General features: G+C 44.7%; 1 long non-coding RNA gene across 5 annotated transcripts in view; it reads right to left on the bottom strand.

The window, feature by feature from the left end:
- Positions 1-4,874: 4,874 nt before the first annotated feature.
- Positions 4,875-18,009, bottom strand: part of LOC128352464 (uncharacterized) — an 80,478-nt gene continuing 67,343 nt past the window's right edge. For 2 of the 5 annotated variants that reach the window (XR_008320430.1, XR_008320426.1), the window contains 3 exons: positions 16,150-16,197; positions 10,204-10,288; positions 4,875-7,154 (listed from right to left, as the gene is read on the bottom strand). This is a non-coding gene — a long non-coding RNA (uncharacterized LOC128352464). The remainder of the gene's footprint in view (positions 7,155-10,203; positions 10,289-16,149; positions 16,198-18,009) is intronic. The other 3 variants (XR_008320427.1, XR_008320429.1, XR_008320428.1) reach the window with 2 other exon arrangements.

The raw sequence follows: 18,009 nt of genomic DNA, 5'->3' as shown, positions 1-18,009 counted from the left end.
ATGCAACATAGTCAGGCCCCAGGGAGCCTTCCGGACCACTGGGCCCTGGTCATTTGTACTGGCTTCCCCCGCCTCATTGGCCCTGCTCCCAACATCCCCAGCCACAGGGGCCAATAGTCAGAGATTCTGGGAGTTGTAGTCCAACATCTGCAGGCGGGTCAAAGTTGTGCAGCCCTGATTTAGATAGATGGAAGGCATGGGGGCAGAAGAGAGCGAGAGAGAAAGCACCCAGCTTCACTCTCTCTGTTCCCTTCCTCCCCATCTCCCTCTTGCATGAATCTCCCCGATGAATAACTTTCTGGGCAGCCAGGTTGTTAAACTGCAGATGGCTCCCCACCAATCTCCAGTCTGTCTGCCCAGAGGTTTAAACAGCCAGGAGATGTTCAGAGCAGTGAAGAGCTGGGTGGCAGTAGCAGGAGCAGATGAGGCAATGCCTGAGGGTAGTGGGGGCAGGGCTGAATGCCAGTTCTTTCTGGCCCAGGGCACAGGTGCCACCTGAGGCCACTGTCTCAGCCATGATTGAGGGGAGACATGATCATTTAAAATTATGTGATTATTAATCATTAGTGTATAAAGGTATGCATGGAGTGGAGCGAGTGGACAGAGAGAAATTTTCCTCCCTCCCTCACAGCACTAGCACCAGGGGTCATAGCATGAAACGGAAGGTCGGGAAATTTAGGACCAACAAGAGGAAGTACTTTTCCACGCAGCATATAATTTATCTATGGAATTCTCTGCCACGGGATGTGGTGATGGACACTAGTTTGGATGGCTTTAAAAGGGGCTTGGACAAATTCATGGAGGACAGGTCTATCAATGGCTACTAGTCTGGTGGCTGTGGGCCACCTCCAGCCTCAGAGGCACGATGCCTCTCTCTGTTATTGCTCCCCTGCAACAACAGGAAAGAGGGCATGCCCTCACCTCTTGCCTGTGGGCTCCCCAGAGGCATCTGGTGGGCAACTGTGTGAAACAGGATATTGGGCCTTGGGCCTGATCCAGCAGGGCTGTTCTTATGTTCTTATGTCTTGTCTTGCCTCATTGAAAAGCCACCCCTGCTGACTCTTTACACCCTAATGGGTAACTGGCTGTTCCAAGCACCTGGAATGTAAGCAACATACACTTGCCAGGGAGGGGTCCTACAAATTTTAGTCAGGAAAATAGAAGACCTAGATAAAAATAGCCTTGGATTTGGCTGGCAGTAGTAGTTTTGGAAATTATTGGGTGTAGATGTTGCTTTTGGAACCAGTACTTCTCGCCATGTGCTTTTGCTTCATTTTGTGCTTCCAATGATGTCTGCTTGATCTGTAATGAACAAGTTATTATATTTCTAGCGCTCACTCTTCCCAGTCAAAATGGTCCTGTATGGTTCATGCTAGCCACAGTCTGGGGACAGGCAAACAGAAACGTACTCCTGTTCTCTGCTATGAAGAACCAAGATCAGCCGTGTTGGAAAATCCCTTAAATCTAGCTATAGAACCTTTTCAGGTATGCTCCCACTCACAATAAACGTTAGAATGAAATTATTTAGGATATTTTCAGAACCAGATTCCTGCATTCTCTGTTGTGCATACAGGGATATGGGGGGGGGGGGGAATACCAGGAAATGCTTGTGCCATTTCCCTCAGGATGTCTGCATGTTCATTCAAGACAACATTCACTTCACACACATCCCATGAAGTGGCAGTATCCAAACATCCTGTGAGCGGTCTCTCCACCGTCTTACTCCTCAATCCCCCAACCTTCTCGGACTTGCCCAATTTCTCCCCGCCCTTTCTTTCTAAAAATCCTTTCTGGATTTTTCTCCACCAATCCCATATTTATTTCCTATTAGTTGGAAGTAAGCTTCAGATTTTTTTGGCAAAAAGATCTAGAATGTGCTTTAATGTCCACATTAGTCTTGTACATGGGGAGTAGTATAAAATGGGGGTGTTCACACGATTGCAGGTGGATAGTAGGCAGAGGGGAGGACAGGGTTCAACCCACCTTCCCCAGATGACCATTCACAACACGGGTGGCACACAAGCCACGTTCCCACACGACCAGCACTGCCGGGAGCAGTGCGGATAACTCTCCACGCTGTTCCCATAAGCACTGGTAAACAGAGGCTGGGACTCATTGTCCCAGGCTCTGTGAATACCACAGTGCACTGCACACCAAGCACAGCACACTGGGGGATTCCCCAGGGGATGGGCACTCTAAGTGCCCAACTTTGTTTCAGCTTGCAAACACCTCACACTCATACATGAACCACCACCGGGATCGACATGGATCCCGGCAGTTCTCACAGGCAGCCAAACCCAGGCTTGGCTGCTTAAGCCTGGGTTTGGCTACTCATGAGTAGTTTAGGTGATATACCAGCTGTCAAAAACCATGTTCTTTTGTGTACAAACAGAAGGACATGGCTTTGGAATGACATCATGATGACCACGTGGCTGCTTTCATGACAGGGAGCTGTCAGAAGGTCCTTAAGTCACAGGAAAAGGTCAAAGGAGGGGCTTACATCACAGGAAAGGGTCAGAACCAGGAGTATGCCCTCACCCCAGAAGTTCACCCCCACCCTCCACACCCACCCCAAACTATGTCAGGGCATGTCCTAAAGGTGAGCATGTGACCCCTCTACGAACATGTCTCACTACCCTGGACCAATAGGAACAGGTTTCAGAACCCGGAAAGGCTCGATGACACAGGCATGATAATGGGGTGTTGGCCATTTTGTGTAACTTTATAGCCCAAAGCAGGGTCAAGTGACCCCGCTCTACGAAAAAGCCCCACCACTTGGGGCCTCCCAGAATAGACCTCAGCTCTCTGAGCTTTTGCAAAGTCACAGTTTGTGCAATTATGGGGTCCCACGAGAGATCCTTGGAGCCAAGTGTGCCACTTTCAATTGTAAAACTTAGCCAGAGAAAGCATTATATTAGCACAAGTTCTGATGATGTGACGTTTCCACCATAGCCCACTAGTTTCCTTTTTTCTCCCAAATACACACATGCTAACTTTTTTTTAAAGCAAGGCTTTCCCCCTCTCAATATAAACATTTCTGGGATATATCCTTAGGTTGCAATCCTATGCACACAACAGTTACTTGGGAGAAAGCCCCCATGAGTTCATTAAGGCTTTATTTGGAAACTGTATAAAATAGCTGCAAGCAGGGCTGATATGATTTAAATCAAATCAATTTAAATCATGATTTAAATCATTTCACAGAAGGACTCAATTTTAATGATTTAAATCACAAGAAGATTCTATTTAATAATCATCATTTTCTAGTAAAAAGTAAATTCTTGTTGTCTAATATACCCTTAATACATATTCTACATATACATATACACAAACTGTAGATTTCATTTTTTGAAAGGTAGGTACACATTATAATAGGTACATACTTCTCATAATGCTTTCATTCAGGCAGCCGGGCCTTGCATTTTGTTGTTGCACTGTTTGCATTTTGCACACTTGTTTGTCTTACCCACAGGTACAGGAACTTCATTAAAATATTCCCAAGTGGGATCTCTTTTACAGCATGCTACCATGATAGGTGTTTCCCCCTTCTTTAATGCTCGTATGTCATCTAAACCACTACAGCCTCAATATGTATTCAGGTTTATCTTAATCACATATGTATTTTAATCACATTTGTATTTACAAATTTAAGGAACCCACTCCACTGCATTGCTGTCCCTTTTCTTTATGCCTTTACCTGCTTCTGCTTGCTATGGGGCATCTTAATGATCTGATAGTTTCAAGTTTGCCTTCATTTTTTAAGAGAAATTATTATAAATATAAATTTCACTTATATAAATAACATAGATCATTCTGTAGAGATCGCTTCTGGTGGCAATGACATAATACAGACCAGCCCTCCAGTGGTGTAATTTGAAAGAAATGATTAGACATCACTTATTGACAGAGCTCTGTTTTTCTGGTGTACAAGTCCTCTTAAAAATTAGAAAGACACTTCTGTTCAGTTTCAACGTTTTTGTACTGGATACGCATGCAATGACAGCAAGACATGTAGGAAAGGGAACTGGAGTCTACAAAGGAACATAGGAAGCTGCCTTACACCGAGACAGACCATGGGTCCATCGAGCTCAGTATTGCCTACACTGACTGGCAGCAGCTTTTCCAAGGAGTCTTTCCAAGCCCTACCTGTGGAGATGCTAGGGATTGAACCTGGGACCATCTGCATGCTCTACCACTGAGTGGCAGCTCATCTCCAAAGTGGCATACATGGGTTTCACATCGAGGCACTGAACACGTCAAGACCCGCTTCAGTCCAGCAGGGAGCTGTATCGTGTGCCCGTAGACCTTGCTCTGGGACAGAGGGCACCTCACAACTTGTTTGGGGAGCATATTCAGATTTGTAATCTAATCTGGGCTGCCTCGAGTTTGGCTGTAAAATGCAAATACAGGCCTAGACTGTGTCCATGATTCCTTCAACTTTGTCAGGCAGATCACTTTCACTAGGATCATCCCTATGTTACTAACGGAAGCTCTAGGAGACTGTGGCCTGGCCAATGTCACCCCAGCCTTCCAATCACAGAAACAATTTGTTCACAGTTATCGTGTTTGTCTCTTCAGACAAAAGCTGTAAGCATGGACAGTGGGTGGGTGGGCCTTCTGAGCGCATCAGCACTGGGGCAGGTCTTCAGGGTGTGTTCTCAAGATGCTGTACTCACATTCGTTTAATGGGTGTTCTTTTTTACAGCTGAAAAGGGCTATAAGGTATTCAAGATCAAAATAGTAAAGCAATACTTCGTGATAACATTCTGCCTGGACATTAATTTTGATTATCTGTTTTGTTTACACAGGTGAGATTAACATCTTGTTGTATAATTGTTCCTCTTAATCAAAATGAAGGCACATTCATTGCTATAGACAGTAAGAAAATCACCTTTATGTACATTACATTATATTTACATTATATTGCCCTGAATTTAGTACATTTATGCACATTTCAAAATTTTGGGTGTAAGGATCTAACTTCCTAAATCTTGAAAGTATTATTTGTTGTATTTCCCCTCCCCCACAATCTGTATCAATGTAACCTGCAATATCCCTCAGTAGGTCCATACCAGAACATACCCACATTCCATATATTTCAACATGTGTAGCAACTGCATGAATGTCTATTCTGTACAATCAATAGTAGCTTTTTTGCAGAAATGTGCTTGAAATGCGAATTGGCATCTGAATCATGGGCACATCCCTTTTAAAATGAGGGCTTACACAGCCCATTAAAGTGGAGGAGAGCCTACTCCTCTTCCACTTACTACCACTGTTGAACTTGTGGCACTCTCTCCAGCTATCAGTGCACGCTCGCAGCACTCTCCCCCAGCTGCCTCCGCATACACATGGCCTCCATGCATGCACAGCAGCCATTTGCATGGTCAGTGCTGACTACGCATATGGCCGCCGTGCCTGCATGGAGGCCATGTGTATGCCAGTGTCACATGGGGCGACCTCACCCTGCGCAACGCTAACATGCACCATGATGTCATTCCAAAGCCACGTGCTTCTGTTTGTACACAAATGTGCATGGTTTTTGACAGCTGGTATGCCACCTAAACTACTGGCTGTTCTCATGAGCAGCCAAACTTGGGCTTAAGCAGCCAAGCTGACCACACAAATGGCCACTGCATATGCGCAGAGGCTATATGCATGCTAGGGTCATGGGGGGGGGCAGCTGGAAGACACCCTGCCGGCATAGCTGGGGATAGGGTTGGGATTACAGCAATGGCAGCAATCTGAGAAGGAGCAGGTATGGACCAGCTGTCCTCTGCTTTAAAGGGGCTGTGTAGGCCCTCATTTTTAAAGGGATGTACAAGCAATTTGGATGCCAAATTGCATTTCAGCACATCCCTAGCTTTTTGTCACATATACATGCAGTGGAACGCACACATGAACAGTGGAATGCATGCAAATGGCATGCTTTTTCTCCCATCTCTGTAGTGTCCATGTAGGAAAAAAGTGTTTGTTATACTAAGAGGCTTTACAGTATGGAGTGTTCACAGAAACTGAAATGGACTCTACCCCCAGACTGTTACATATGAACAAATGTTCAAAGATAAGCATTATCTGCAGATGCTGTAAAAAGTCCTCATTACTTTAGCTTAGTGCACAATCCAGGCAAAGTGAAACATTTTCAAACATCGATTTCAGTGGGAGAGTTAAGAACGTGCTTAAGGATCTCCTATTGAAATCAATAGATTTGAAGGTGCTTAACTTTGGCTAGTTCTTCCCCTTGCTTTGTAGTACGTGTAGCAACATGGATGATACAGCAACCAGCTATCTTCTATTAACCAGAGATTTATTCTGTCGTTTAGCTAATTAGCTGTCTCAGCCAGTCATGGAAGCATTAAGTATTTGAAGTGGCAGGCTGGTGACCACAATTATTTAAAGGATGATGAACAGCTAGTTCCTCAGGCTAAATCTGTGACAAAGCTGAGACATTGACGCGCTTTCTTCCCATTGAAATTCATTCAGTCTGGTATTGTAAAGCTGACATTGAACTCTATTTTGCCATCCCAAATGCAGCACAGTCCTCAGGCTATGTGGCAGTTTTAATGACTACAGGACTTTGAAAATGTTGATAATCTATTTTTACACAAGGTAGCAGTTGTTTAAAAGGTCTAATAATGCTTTCTTGTTTACTCAGAAGAGCATGGATTACTTTTACATTTGATTAATAGTTTGGTAATTAGAAAGCATTAACCAGCTCCCGCTGTCTAGCCTCTCCCTAATGATAAATGCTCTAAAGCTGCCCGACTTGAACATGCAATAGTAAACAGAAGCTAAAGCAGCAGAGTTGCAGTTTAGAATAGGAATAGTCATCATTGATTTATGGAATGCATGTCCACATCACAGGTTTGATGTGATGTAGGTGTTACCACTGAAACTCAGAAAAAGGATAAAGCAGGCTATGGAATTGACAAGACAACTGGAATCCTTCATAGGGGCCAAGTGAATTGTCCTTTTTATAGTTACTAAAGATGAACCATTCTCTAAAATATAAATATCTACATTTTTGTCTACAACAGAGGTCTCATGTTTTGTGGCCTTGTTTCTATCATAGTTCAGGGGGCAACGTGTATATGAAGGACGATATCCTATTCAGTATTCTCAATTCCTCCCATTGACGTCTCACTTAAAAACATCTGTTGAAGAAGAGAGAGAAAAGGTGGTCATAATGAGGAAACAATTTAGCCAAAGTGAAGCATTTTTTGAAGCCTACTTTATTTCAGTGAGTAAGACTTAAGTAATTGTCTCATTAAAATCCATGCGACTTGATAGCATTCATTTTTGACTGGGTCACATATTGAGCTTGATACAAAGCAGTGCATGGGCTGCGGAAGTGGGATCTAGACTATAGGTTCCCAATGTGGGGTCCCCAGATGTTGTTAGACTACAACTCCCATCATCCCTTTTGGCCTTTGTGGTTGGAGATGATGGCAGGGAGGACAGCTGGTTTGTGGTAGCAAGCATGAATTGTCCCCTTTGCTAAGTAGGTTCTGCCCTGGTTTGCATTTGAATGGGAGACATGTGTGAACACTGTAAGATATTGTGCTGCTCTGGGAAGAGCACCTGCATCATGTTTGAATGCAGAAGGTTCCAAGCTCCCTAGCATGGGCATCTTCAAGACAGGGCTGAGAGAGACTCCTGCCTACAACCTTGAAGCCACTGCCAGTATAGGTAGACAATACTGAGATAGATGGACCAATGGTCTGACGCAGTGTAAGGTAGCTTCCTATGTTCCTATGAGTTGGTCCAACAACATCTGGGATTCCAAAGTTGGGATTCCCAGATCTAGACAATAAGGCAAGAATGCCTGATAGCAATTAGTTAGTGCTCTTTAATGCCACTTTTTATCCCATCCCTGAACTCATGATCACTGACCTGTGTCCCCACTCTTATCCTTTCAATAAGGGCTGTCACACTTCTGTGTCCTGCCCAGTTCCTATTGCATTGTTAGTACTAAATAAATGCAAAAGTGAAGAGGGAAGGAGGACACATAAGAAGGCAGATGTGTTAAAGTTTTCACATATTATATACACCAGCTGGGGAAATCCATAAAACTTTGATATCTATATATGAGAATCAGAATTCCCTGCATTCATTATAGAAAGCACCAATTACATTATAGGTTGGCTCATGTTTCTATGACATTCTTTAAGAGTAGTTCTTTGTTCCCTTTGGGTGTATGGAGGTGAGATGAAGAAAAGTGAATCACCCTCCACACTCAGCCAGCCTACAACAGAGGAATAACTTTAGGAGGCTGGGGTGTGTGTTTTTCCATTACTGGTTTGGAGCAAACCGTCTAATTGTACTCCATGCAAACATCATCAGGCTAAAGCAGTGGGTCCAGAGTTGGCTCTTGATTTATGGGATCTGATAGCTCAAGGTGTTTGATAGGTTCAGAGAAGGCAACCTAGAGCTGCAAGGACTGTTAGCTGTCATGGTCAGAGGAGGGAGTGGGAGGAGATGGTCCCACCAAAGTCTAACCAGTAATGGGATCATGGAAATAATCAAGGATCTAAGCAAAGTTTAGTCATCCCTTGAGATGACTTTTCAAAAACATTTTGGCCAACATGCTCAGTTATTGGCCTGTATGATACACAAGGCAATGCTGGTGTTCCTGGTTGACAAGCGCTGGTGAGCACATGGGGACCAGCCCTGGTGTTGTTGCGCAGGACTGCAAATGCACAACTACTTAAATAGTGCATGCTTACTATTTAAACTGCTTACATTGTTTTCAGTGGAAGTAGTGCTGTGCAGCTGTGGGCCCACTGTTTTAAGTTGTTACACAACTGTACTCTTGCACAACCCCAGAGGCCCTGCCTATCATGTGGGCCATGGTGTCTAGCTCTTATCCATGCACATATAATACAAGTGCACACACATCAGGCAATGCAAATGCAAGAAGCTGAGAATCCTGGGGTCAATCCAGCACGCACTACTCCTTTTACTTCTGATGGGCTTGTGGGCAGTTTCTGCATAAGTCCCATGAAAATAAAGGAAGACTATACAGCAGTTTTTCTTGCTTGTTGAATTGCATCCTTTGTTATTCTAATATGATTAATGTATTTAATGCACTGACTCTTCTGTATTGACCATGCAATGGAATGGAGTGTGGCAACAGGAAAATCAGTCTCTGAAACAGTTAGATGAAGAAAACTAGTGCTATTTTAACCTACAAATCATGTTGCTGGATCCCTATTTTATTACTAACTTATTTTAGTCCTTTCAGGCAATTTACTTCAACCTCTGGTCATCAACTAGTACCTAACATCTGCTATTTTAAAATGAACAGAGGATATAAAATATGGAAAGCTGATGAAAATTTATGAATGCAGCAAATTTCTGAAAACAGAGTCTTTATTTCTTGCCACTCACATGAATCAGATTTAAGTGCACTAGCTAAATTGTGATGAAGTAGGTCTCAAAAATTCACAGTGATCCTTATATAAATAAATAGTAGCAGCAAAACATTAAACTGGGCTTGAAGTATACTGCAGTATATTGAAAAAAAAAAACTTAATGCACATTTAGGCTTAAAGGTGCTTTAAAAATCAGTTAATGTATGCTTAATTGTCAAAGTTCTCAAGGCATGTACTCCAGAGTAGCTGAACTAGCCTCAGGGATAATATTCAACAAAGTGTTACTGACTACTTTAATACAACTTCAGAAGAGGAAACCTCAAAAATGAGGGGACTGGTAAAAAGGAAGCTGAAAGGGAAAGTCAGGAGGGTCAAATCACTCCAGAAAGCATGGGACTTATTTAAAACCACAATAATAGAAACTCAGTTGTAACTTCTACACCAAGAGGGAGGAAAGGTACCACCAAGTTCAGGAGGATGTCAATAGGGCTAAAAAATAGTCAGGGGAGCAATAAAAGGAAAGAAGACTTCCTTCAGGAAATAGAAGCCCTGCCCAAATGAAGATTGAAAAGAACATAAACTCTGGCAAAGGAAATACAAGGAGACAATAAAGGATTCAAAGAGAGAGTTTGAGGAGCAGCATATTGCTAGAAGTGTCAAGGGGAATAACAAAAACTTCTTTAAACATATCAGAAGCAGAAAACCTTCCAGGGAGGAGGCTGGACCCTTAGATGATGAGGGCATGGAAGAGATTATTATGGAGGATAAGCAGATTGCAGAGAAGTTGAATGAGTTCTTTGCATCTGTCTTCACAGCGGACAATACTGACCATATACCCTCTGCAGAACTGAGCTTCTCAGGCTCAGATGCTGAAGAACTTGGCCAATTTGCGGTGATGAAAGAGGATGTTCTGTCTTGAAAAACGAAAAATTAACAGATCGCCACAGCCAGTCAGTCCTTTATTGCGGTCATACACCAATACTTAGTAAAACATACATACTTACTTACACGGCCAGATGGCACCCACCCAAGAATTCTGAAGTAACTCAAATGTGAAATTGCTGATCTCCTAGCAAAAATATAACTTGTCCTGACAATCAGGCTCTGTACCAGAGAACTAGAAAGTAGCTAATGTAACACCAGTTTTCAAAAAAGGATCCAGGGGGAATCTGGAAAACTACAGGCTGTTTAGTTTCGCTTCTGTGCTGGGTCAATGGATGTGCCTGGTAAATTAAGGACAAAATTGTTAAGCATATAGAAGAACAGGCCTTGTTGAAGGAGAACCAGCATGGCTTCTACAAGGGCAAGTCTTGCCTGACTAACCTTTTGGAGTTCTTTGGGATTGTCACCAGGCATGTAGATAAAGGTGATCTGGTTGACGTAGGCCCAGTTCGGATGTACATTTTAACTGCAGTTAAAGCCAACTGTGTTTGTAACTGCAGTTTGCCCGAAGAAAGAAAACTCCAGTCAAGCCTAAAAAGATAACTCTGCCCTGACTAACTCCAATTTGAACCTGAGATTTTCCCCATGGTTCACCGCCGATAACTGAGGTTATGCCATGGAAGCCTTACACCTGAGCCCTGACATGTCCCTAACCACAGTTAAGTGCCCAGTTCATAATTCCAATCATAGAGGTGGCAGTACAGACCCACCCAAGGACGTGGCTGCTCCAGGTTTTTGGCACTTCTTGCTGGCAGCTGCTCAGAAAACCAGCCCTGCCCCTTCTGCTAGCCAAGCGGCTATGGAGTTGCCAGGCTACATGGAAGCCAACATACCCCATCCTGGACTGGCCAAACCTGTCAAGTTGCTCAGCCTCCTGGGGGCAACAGGCGCAGTTGTTCACAAGCACAAGCACCCCATCATGGCGCTGGGAGGAGCCCCAAGGCAGGCCCAAGAAGGGAAGCTGCAGTTGCCAAGTATTATTCTTCACACAGAGAGGGTGGAGAAGGGGGCCCCAGCCCCTTCCAGGGGGGATGTTTGCTTCCTAAATCTAACTCATGAGCGGAACCAACTGTTCAGTACCGATGCAGACAGTACGAGGGTGTGCTGTGCCTGGACTAGAATGCAATATTGGCCCATTATCCCACGGGATGCTCTCTCACGAGAGTGGCAGAATAGGGGGAGCAAGGGAGGATGCTCCATGCAGGAAATTTGCAGGGACAGGCACTCGGACATATGCTTTCCTGGTCTTGGGGACCGCTGCCAAGCCACTGTCAGACCCTGCACCTTGACAACCCACCAACCAATGTGAAAATGTGCACACTATCCGCTGGCCCTGGTGGTGAACACAGACGTCTCTGGGTTGCTTGAACATGGGGCTCTCTACTCCACATCTAAATACACTGCAATGCTGGCTGGTTCAAATTCAAACTGGTTTGCACATCCCTACAGGTAATTGAGGAGAGCCTTGGGTCAGCTGAGATCTTTCTTCAAGGAAACCTCCGCCCAACCCAGGGCTCAGTGTCCAGGCATGAGAGTGACAGGCCAAGGGGATACCCCCAGACATCTCATGAGAGGGATCATCAGAGTGTAGAGGAGAGAAATCAGCTGGCCTGGCAAATCTGCCATGATGCCAGACAGCAAAACACTCCCCCTTCTCCACCTAACACCTCACTCACGAGCACGTCAGGCCATGAGTGCTCTGAACAGAGTGAGGATAGTTTCTGGCTCATGGCCAGGGGGACTGCTATTCCAAGGAACACAGTCCTAGTCTTGGGAACCACGGGCAAGCTGCCGTGACACCGTGTCCCCTTTCTACACGAATGTCCTTGTGCATGTGTGTACCCTTTCCAGCCCCCTGGAGCAGCAACCACCCACTGCAACACTGTCCAGAGAGCGGGTGGGGCTCCCTTCTCCTGTTCACCTCTGCACCTGCAGGTCTGCATATGGCAACAGTGTGGTCTGGGAGCCAGGAGTCCTGAATGGTCAGAAAGGTTCATGGCTTGATTCATCCCTCCAGCTGCACCGTGCACTTGCCAGGGATAGGGCATGGGGGCAACTGGATGCCTTCCGGATCCTTTCAGGTCCAAACAGGGGAGGAGGGTTGGGAGGTTTCTGGGGGGGTCCATTCTGTTTTTTAACAACAACAAAAAAGAGTGGGGAAGAGGAGCCCAGCCCCTTCCGAAGGGGGGTGTTTGTTCCCTAACTCATACTCATGAGAAGAACCATTGAGGGAAGTGACCAGAACTCTCATGTGATGCTTGTGTGGCCTCCATATAGTGCCTGCCTTTACAGACCAGGACTGATCTCTCATGAGAGTGACAGGCCGTGGTGGCACACAGGCGGGATACTATGTCCCTGCAAGCCCTGGGAAGGGTACCCCATCAACACCTTTCCCAGTCTTGGGGGGTGTCAGACATCAGGATCACAACCACTCACCTGGCAACCAGGTTGCCTCACAGCACATATGCACAGGTTTCTCTGCCCAGCACCGCCCTGCAGCTTGGCAGGGATGGCTGGAAATGCATTCTACCTGCATCCAGGGTGCCCTGCAGTAGCTCATCTACATACACTGGAACGATGGTCCCTGCCCAGGAATTTATAATGGCTGGAAAGGTCCACTCCATGCCAGTTGCTGGGCGGGGGGACCATTTGAGGGGTATGAAGGCAGACCCCTGAACAGATTTCAGAGCAGCAAGGTTCTATTTTTTAACAAGCAAGGGGCGGGAAGGCAGGGTGGATGTACGCTCCCTAAATATCGCTAATGAGAAGAACCGTCTGTGGGGAACTAGAACAAACTGGGCAAGGAAGTGCTGTGGCAGGGCCAGCTGTTACTCATGGATGGTCAACAACGGCAGCAGGGCACAAGCCCGTGGTTTGTGCAGAGTGGCAGATTAAGGGGAGCAAGGGAGGATGCGCCACACAGGAGAGCTGCGGGGATGGACACTCGGGCAACTGCTTTGTGACCACCACAAAGCCACAGTCAAACACTGGGCCCTGCCAACCCATCCACCAGTGTGGAGATATGCACAGGAAGAACATATGAAGCTGCCATATACTGAGTCAGAGCATAGGTCCATCTAGCTCAGTATTGTCTTCACAGACTTGCAACAGCTTCTTCAAGGTTGCAGGCAGGAATCTCTCTGTGTCCTATCTTGGAGAAGCCAGGGAGGGAACTTGGAACCTTCTGCTCATTCCCAGAACGGCTCCATCCCCTGAGGGGAATATCTTACAGTGCTCACACACCAAGTCTCCCATTCATATGCAACCAGGGTGGACCCTGCTTAGCTAAGGGGACAAGTCATGCTTGCTGTCACAAGACTAACTCTCCTCTCAGTGGCTTCTCTCGGTGGCTGACGTAGCTATCTCTGAGTGGCTTGAACATGGGGCTCTGTACTCCCAGGAATCATCATGCTTCCACATCTACAGTGAGGGAAATAAGTATTTGATCCCCTGCTGATTTTGTCCGTTTGCCCTCTGACACAGAAATGACCAGGCTATAATTGGAATGGTAGGTTTATTGTAGCTGTGAGAGACAGAATAACAACAAACAAACCCTCAAAAGCCCAGTGCCCAAAAGTCAGGGATGGATTTGCATTGTAGTGAGGGAAATAAGTATTTGATCCCTTCACAAAAGATGTCTTAGTACTTGGTGGCAAAACCCTTGTTGGCAATCATAGAGGTCAGACGTAGTTGGCCACCAGGTTTGCACACAACCCAGGAGGGATGTTGTCCCACTCCTATGAGGCAATGCTACAGCATCTGGGGCTTTTTAGTTTGGAAAAGTCTCACCTATGGAGATACATGATAGAGGTGTATAAAATGATGCATGGTGTTGAGAGAGTGGATAGAGAGAATTTTTTTCTTCCCCTCTCACAACACTAGGACCGGGGGTCATCTCATGAAACTGAAAGCTGGGAAATTTAGGACTGACAAAAGGAAGTACTTTTTCCACACAGTGCATAATTAATCTATGGAATTCTCTGCCACGGGATGTGGCCATTAACTTGGGTGGCTTTAAAAGGGGCTTTTTAGACAGGTCTATCAATGGGTACTCCTTGGTGGCTGTTTGCCAACTTAAGCCTCAGATGAAAGATGCCTCTAAATACCAATTGCAGGGAAGCAACAGCAGGAGAGAGGGCATGCCCTCAGCAATTGCCTGTGAGCTTCTCAGAGGTATCTGGTGGGCCAGGATGTTAAACCAGATGCTGGACTAGATAGGCCTTGGGCCTGATTCAGCAGGGCTGTTCTTATGTTCTAACTAGAATAAACTTTGTTCCCAGTGTCTAATACTTCAGTCGGTGCTGGTCCATTAGCCTTAGTGGGAAATACTTAGCAAGACCTCACTTCTGGAATAAGTAGTTTGGGAACTGCTAATAATATCCAGAGGATTCACCATATAACCAAATTATCATTTTCTTGTATTCTCACTTCTCAGTTTATAATGTACTCAGTGGTGAACCTAGGCTATTCCAGAGTCTGGACCCAATGTCTTATGGAGGCACTGGAGGTATAAAGGCTTTTGGGTTTTTTGGTAGGGCAACTTTCCTGCCAAGCATACATACATGAAGGAGGGTTATGGGCAGATGAAAGAAAGATGGGAGAGAAAATAAAACAAAGAGGAGGGAGGGAGGGGAGGGGAAGAGAGGGGGTATAGGGGGTGGAAGGGAGGGAAGAGGGAAGAGAGGGGGAAATATAAGAGAGAGGGAGGGAGAGAGAACACGGAGGGAGGGAAGGGGGAAGGGAGGGAGGGAAGGAAATACATACATACATACATACATACATACATACATACATACATACATACACACCCATCCCTTGAGGAGCCCCTGCCAATCACACACCTCCAAATCCACCCAATGCCAAGTCTTGTCCAGCCAGTGGCAACAGCCAACCACAATATGCACTCAGCTTCTCTCCATCCCCATTGTGCTTAGCCAGGGATGGGGACGTGAGTCCTCCCTGTCCCCAGCCAAGTGTGAGTTGTGGCTGGCTGCCGCTGACAGGGACTCGGTGTCAGGAGTGCTGGGTGGCAGGGGGCCACCCTCCAGAGAGTGTGCAGGGCTCCACTGCCCAGGCTTGTGCCCTGAGGTGCAATCCTTAAAGCTGAAAAAATACTTGAAGAGTTGGACGTGTAGTTTGCTTCAAAGAGATAATTTTCCTGATTAAACTGCTTGTTGATAATCTGTGGCTTGTTTGAGTCTGGTTATGTTTTACCTGTCTGATATCCTGATCCTAAACATTTCCGCTAACATGTTCCACAGCTTCTCAGAGATGGATGTAGGGCTGTGGGTCTGCAAGAAGCCTTCCGTGTCCTTGTGCTGAAGGCCTCTTTGTGCAGCGGACTGGGTGTGGAGGGGGACTGACATTTGTGTCTCTTGCCTTCCTCCAGACACCCTATCCACTTGTTTAAATATTGTTCCTGAGGGTTGTGCTCCCCCAACCCGTGACTTCCTGTGCAAACGCTGTGCTTACATGCAGCACCTCCACAGCACTGGTCAGGATGTGAGCCAGGAACATTAAAATTTAAAAAATCAGCATAAACATAAAAACAGTAATAAAACAACAGCAACAAAGCAGAGCAGTTAAAAAAAATTTTTAAAGCAGCATTGAACAGCTCAAGAGAGTGGTCTGCCTTCACAAGCAGGGTAACCAGAGGGAACAGACATATATACACACACAGTCAATCAACTTCCATAAGAGAAGTAATTTTCCAGAAAGAGAAATCTTTGCTCTCAGAAGTTGATGCAGGTTCCCTCACCATGTTATATTGCTTACATAATCGGTAGGCCTCTTTCATGTACAATTAAATATGCATATAAGTGGCTGTACTTACTGGTCCTCAGTGTTTCAGAATAGCAGATCAATATATTCATTGGGAAAGCTGTGTTAAACAAAGCATTAAGCACAAATATGGAAAAATCAATTAACTGAAAGATAAAATGTCTATCTAGGTAATTATATACTAGGCGCATAACTAATGTTTTTTTTATTACTCTAGTGAAAGCAGACTTGTGATTTGTAAGTCTAAATTTGACCTAGTGGTACTTGGTCTTGCTCTGCAATACTGTATTTGATGCAAGATTTGTGGAATATTTTATGGACTTTGTAAAGCATTGTGATGTTGAATACACACATTTTGCAAGACTTTGTAGCCTAATTTGGTGCAGTGTGAAAGGGACCATTGGAAAGCCGAGAGGAAAGGGAAGACTGTTTTGGATTGTCTGACTTTTTACTTGGGAAAAAGCCCCAAAATACCATTTCCCTCTAGGAATTACAGTGGGAGAAAACACACTAAAGCTATCCAAAGTAGGAGATAGTAGACCAATACCTCACCTCCTCTCACAACTATTTGCATACTCATATACTGTATGCTATAACCAGCTAACAGAAATATTGTAAATGGCTGTTCAGCAAGCAAGTGCAGAGACGTATCTAGGGAAAATAGTGCCTTGGGCAAGCACTGAAATTGCGCCCCCTGTCCAAACATCTGACACCTATCTTTCAGATAACTTTACCATAATATCAGCTGAAAAATATAAGTCAAGCTCGTTAATCTTTTAATATTTTAAAAGAGAGAGCCAGCATGGTGTAGTGGTTAGAGTGCTGGACTAGGACCGGGGAGACCCGGGTTCAAATCTCCATTCAGCCATGAAACTAGCTGGGTGACTCTGGGCCAGTCACTTCTCTTTCAGCCTAACCTATTTCACAGGGTTGTTGTGAAAAAGAAACTCAAGTATGTAGTACACCGCTCTGGGCTCCTTGGAGGAAGAGTGGGATATAAATGTAATAATAATAATAATAATAATATTTCAAAAACTATTTAGCAGTGGATGTAGCCAGACCAAAAAATGCTGGAAAATGACAAATTTCAGTATGCTAGGGCTCATGAAATACCCAAATACTATGTGGAGGTGTACTTGGCAAACTAAACAGAAGTTCCTGTCTAATTCTCTACTATGCATTGTAGCATCACTATTACATACATTTTAAAAATAAATGGAAAATTTGACTTTTCCCAGATACTCTGAAAATAATTAAAGGATATGCAGAGTAAACTGTGTCACTGCTTGGAATATATTCTAGTATTTCAGAAAGACAGTTAAAATGAGAGAAAGAAACTCCCAGTGGCCTTAATACTAAGGATTTCACACTGATTCAAAGACAAACTCCATTAATATCCATATTATTAAGACATCACATTTAACTCACTGATCACAAGAAGCAAAGTAAGAGCAAATGAATACAATCCTAGCTCATAAGCTTCAGCTCAGTATTCACAAGCCCTGATTCTCTGTACATAGTGTCAATTTGAATATGTGTACAGTGACTTATATTATATTATATTAATTTTTTTTAATTACCTGTACAGTAGCCCTTTCCGGGGGCTTCCTAAAGGCTGTGGGGGGAGGTCTGCAAAGGTTCCCCCTCCCCCACTGGCACTATGTTCCCCCTCTGCAAAGGTTCCCCCTCCCCCATGTTTTCAGCACTTGTTGAGGGACAATATGGATTGTCCAAATGCATCAGATAGCAACAAGTAAGTGTGTATGTGTGTGTGTGTCTGTCTGTCTGTGTCTGTGTCTTTATTCTACTCATTAGGCAAGGTCCATCTGATCCAAAGCTCTGTTTCCATATACATTTCAACTCTTTCATGGCCAGTTTTATCTTCTAAAACTCTCACACAATAATTTTATGA

The sequence above is a fragment of the Hemicordylus capensis genome, chromosome 3 (genome assembly GCF_027244095.1).
Source record: "Hemicordylus capensis ecotype Gifberg chromosome 3, rHemCap1.1.pri, whole genome shotgun sequence".
Lineage (NCBI taxonomy): Eukaryota > Metazoa > Chordata > Lepidosauria > Squamata > Cordylidae > Hemicordylus > Hemicordylus capensis.
The sequence above is the reverse complement of the archived record's forward strand: the minus strand, read 5'-3'. Positions and strand labels throughout refer to the sequence as shown.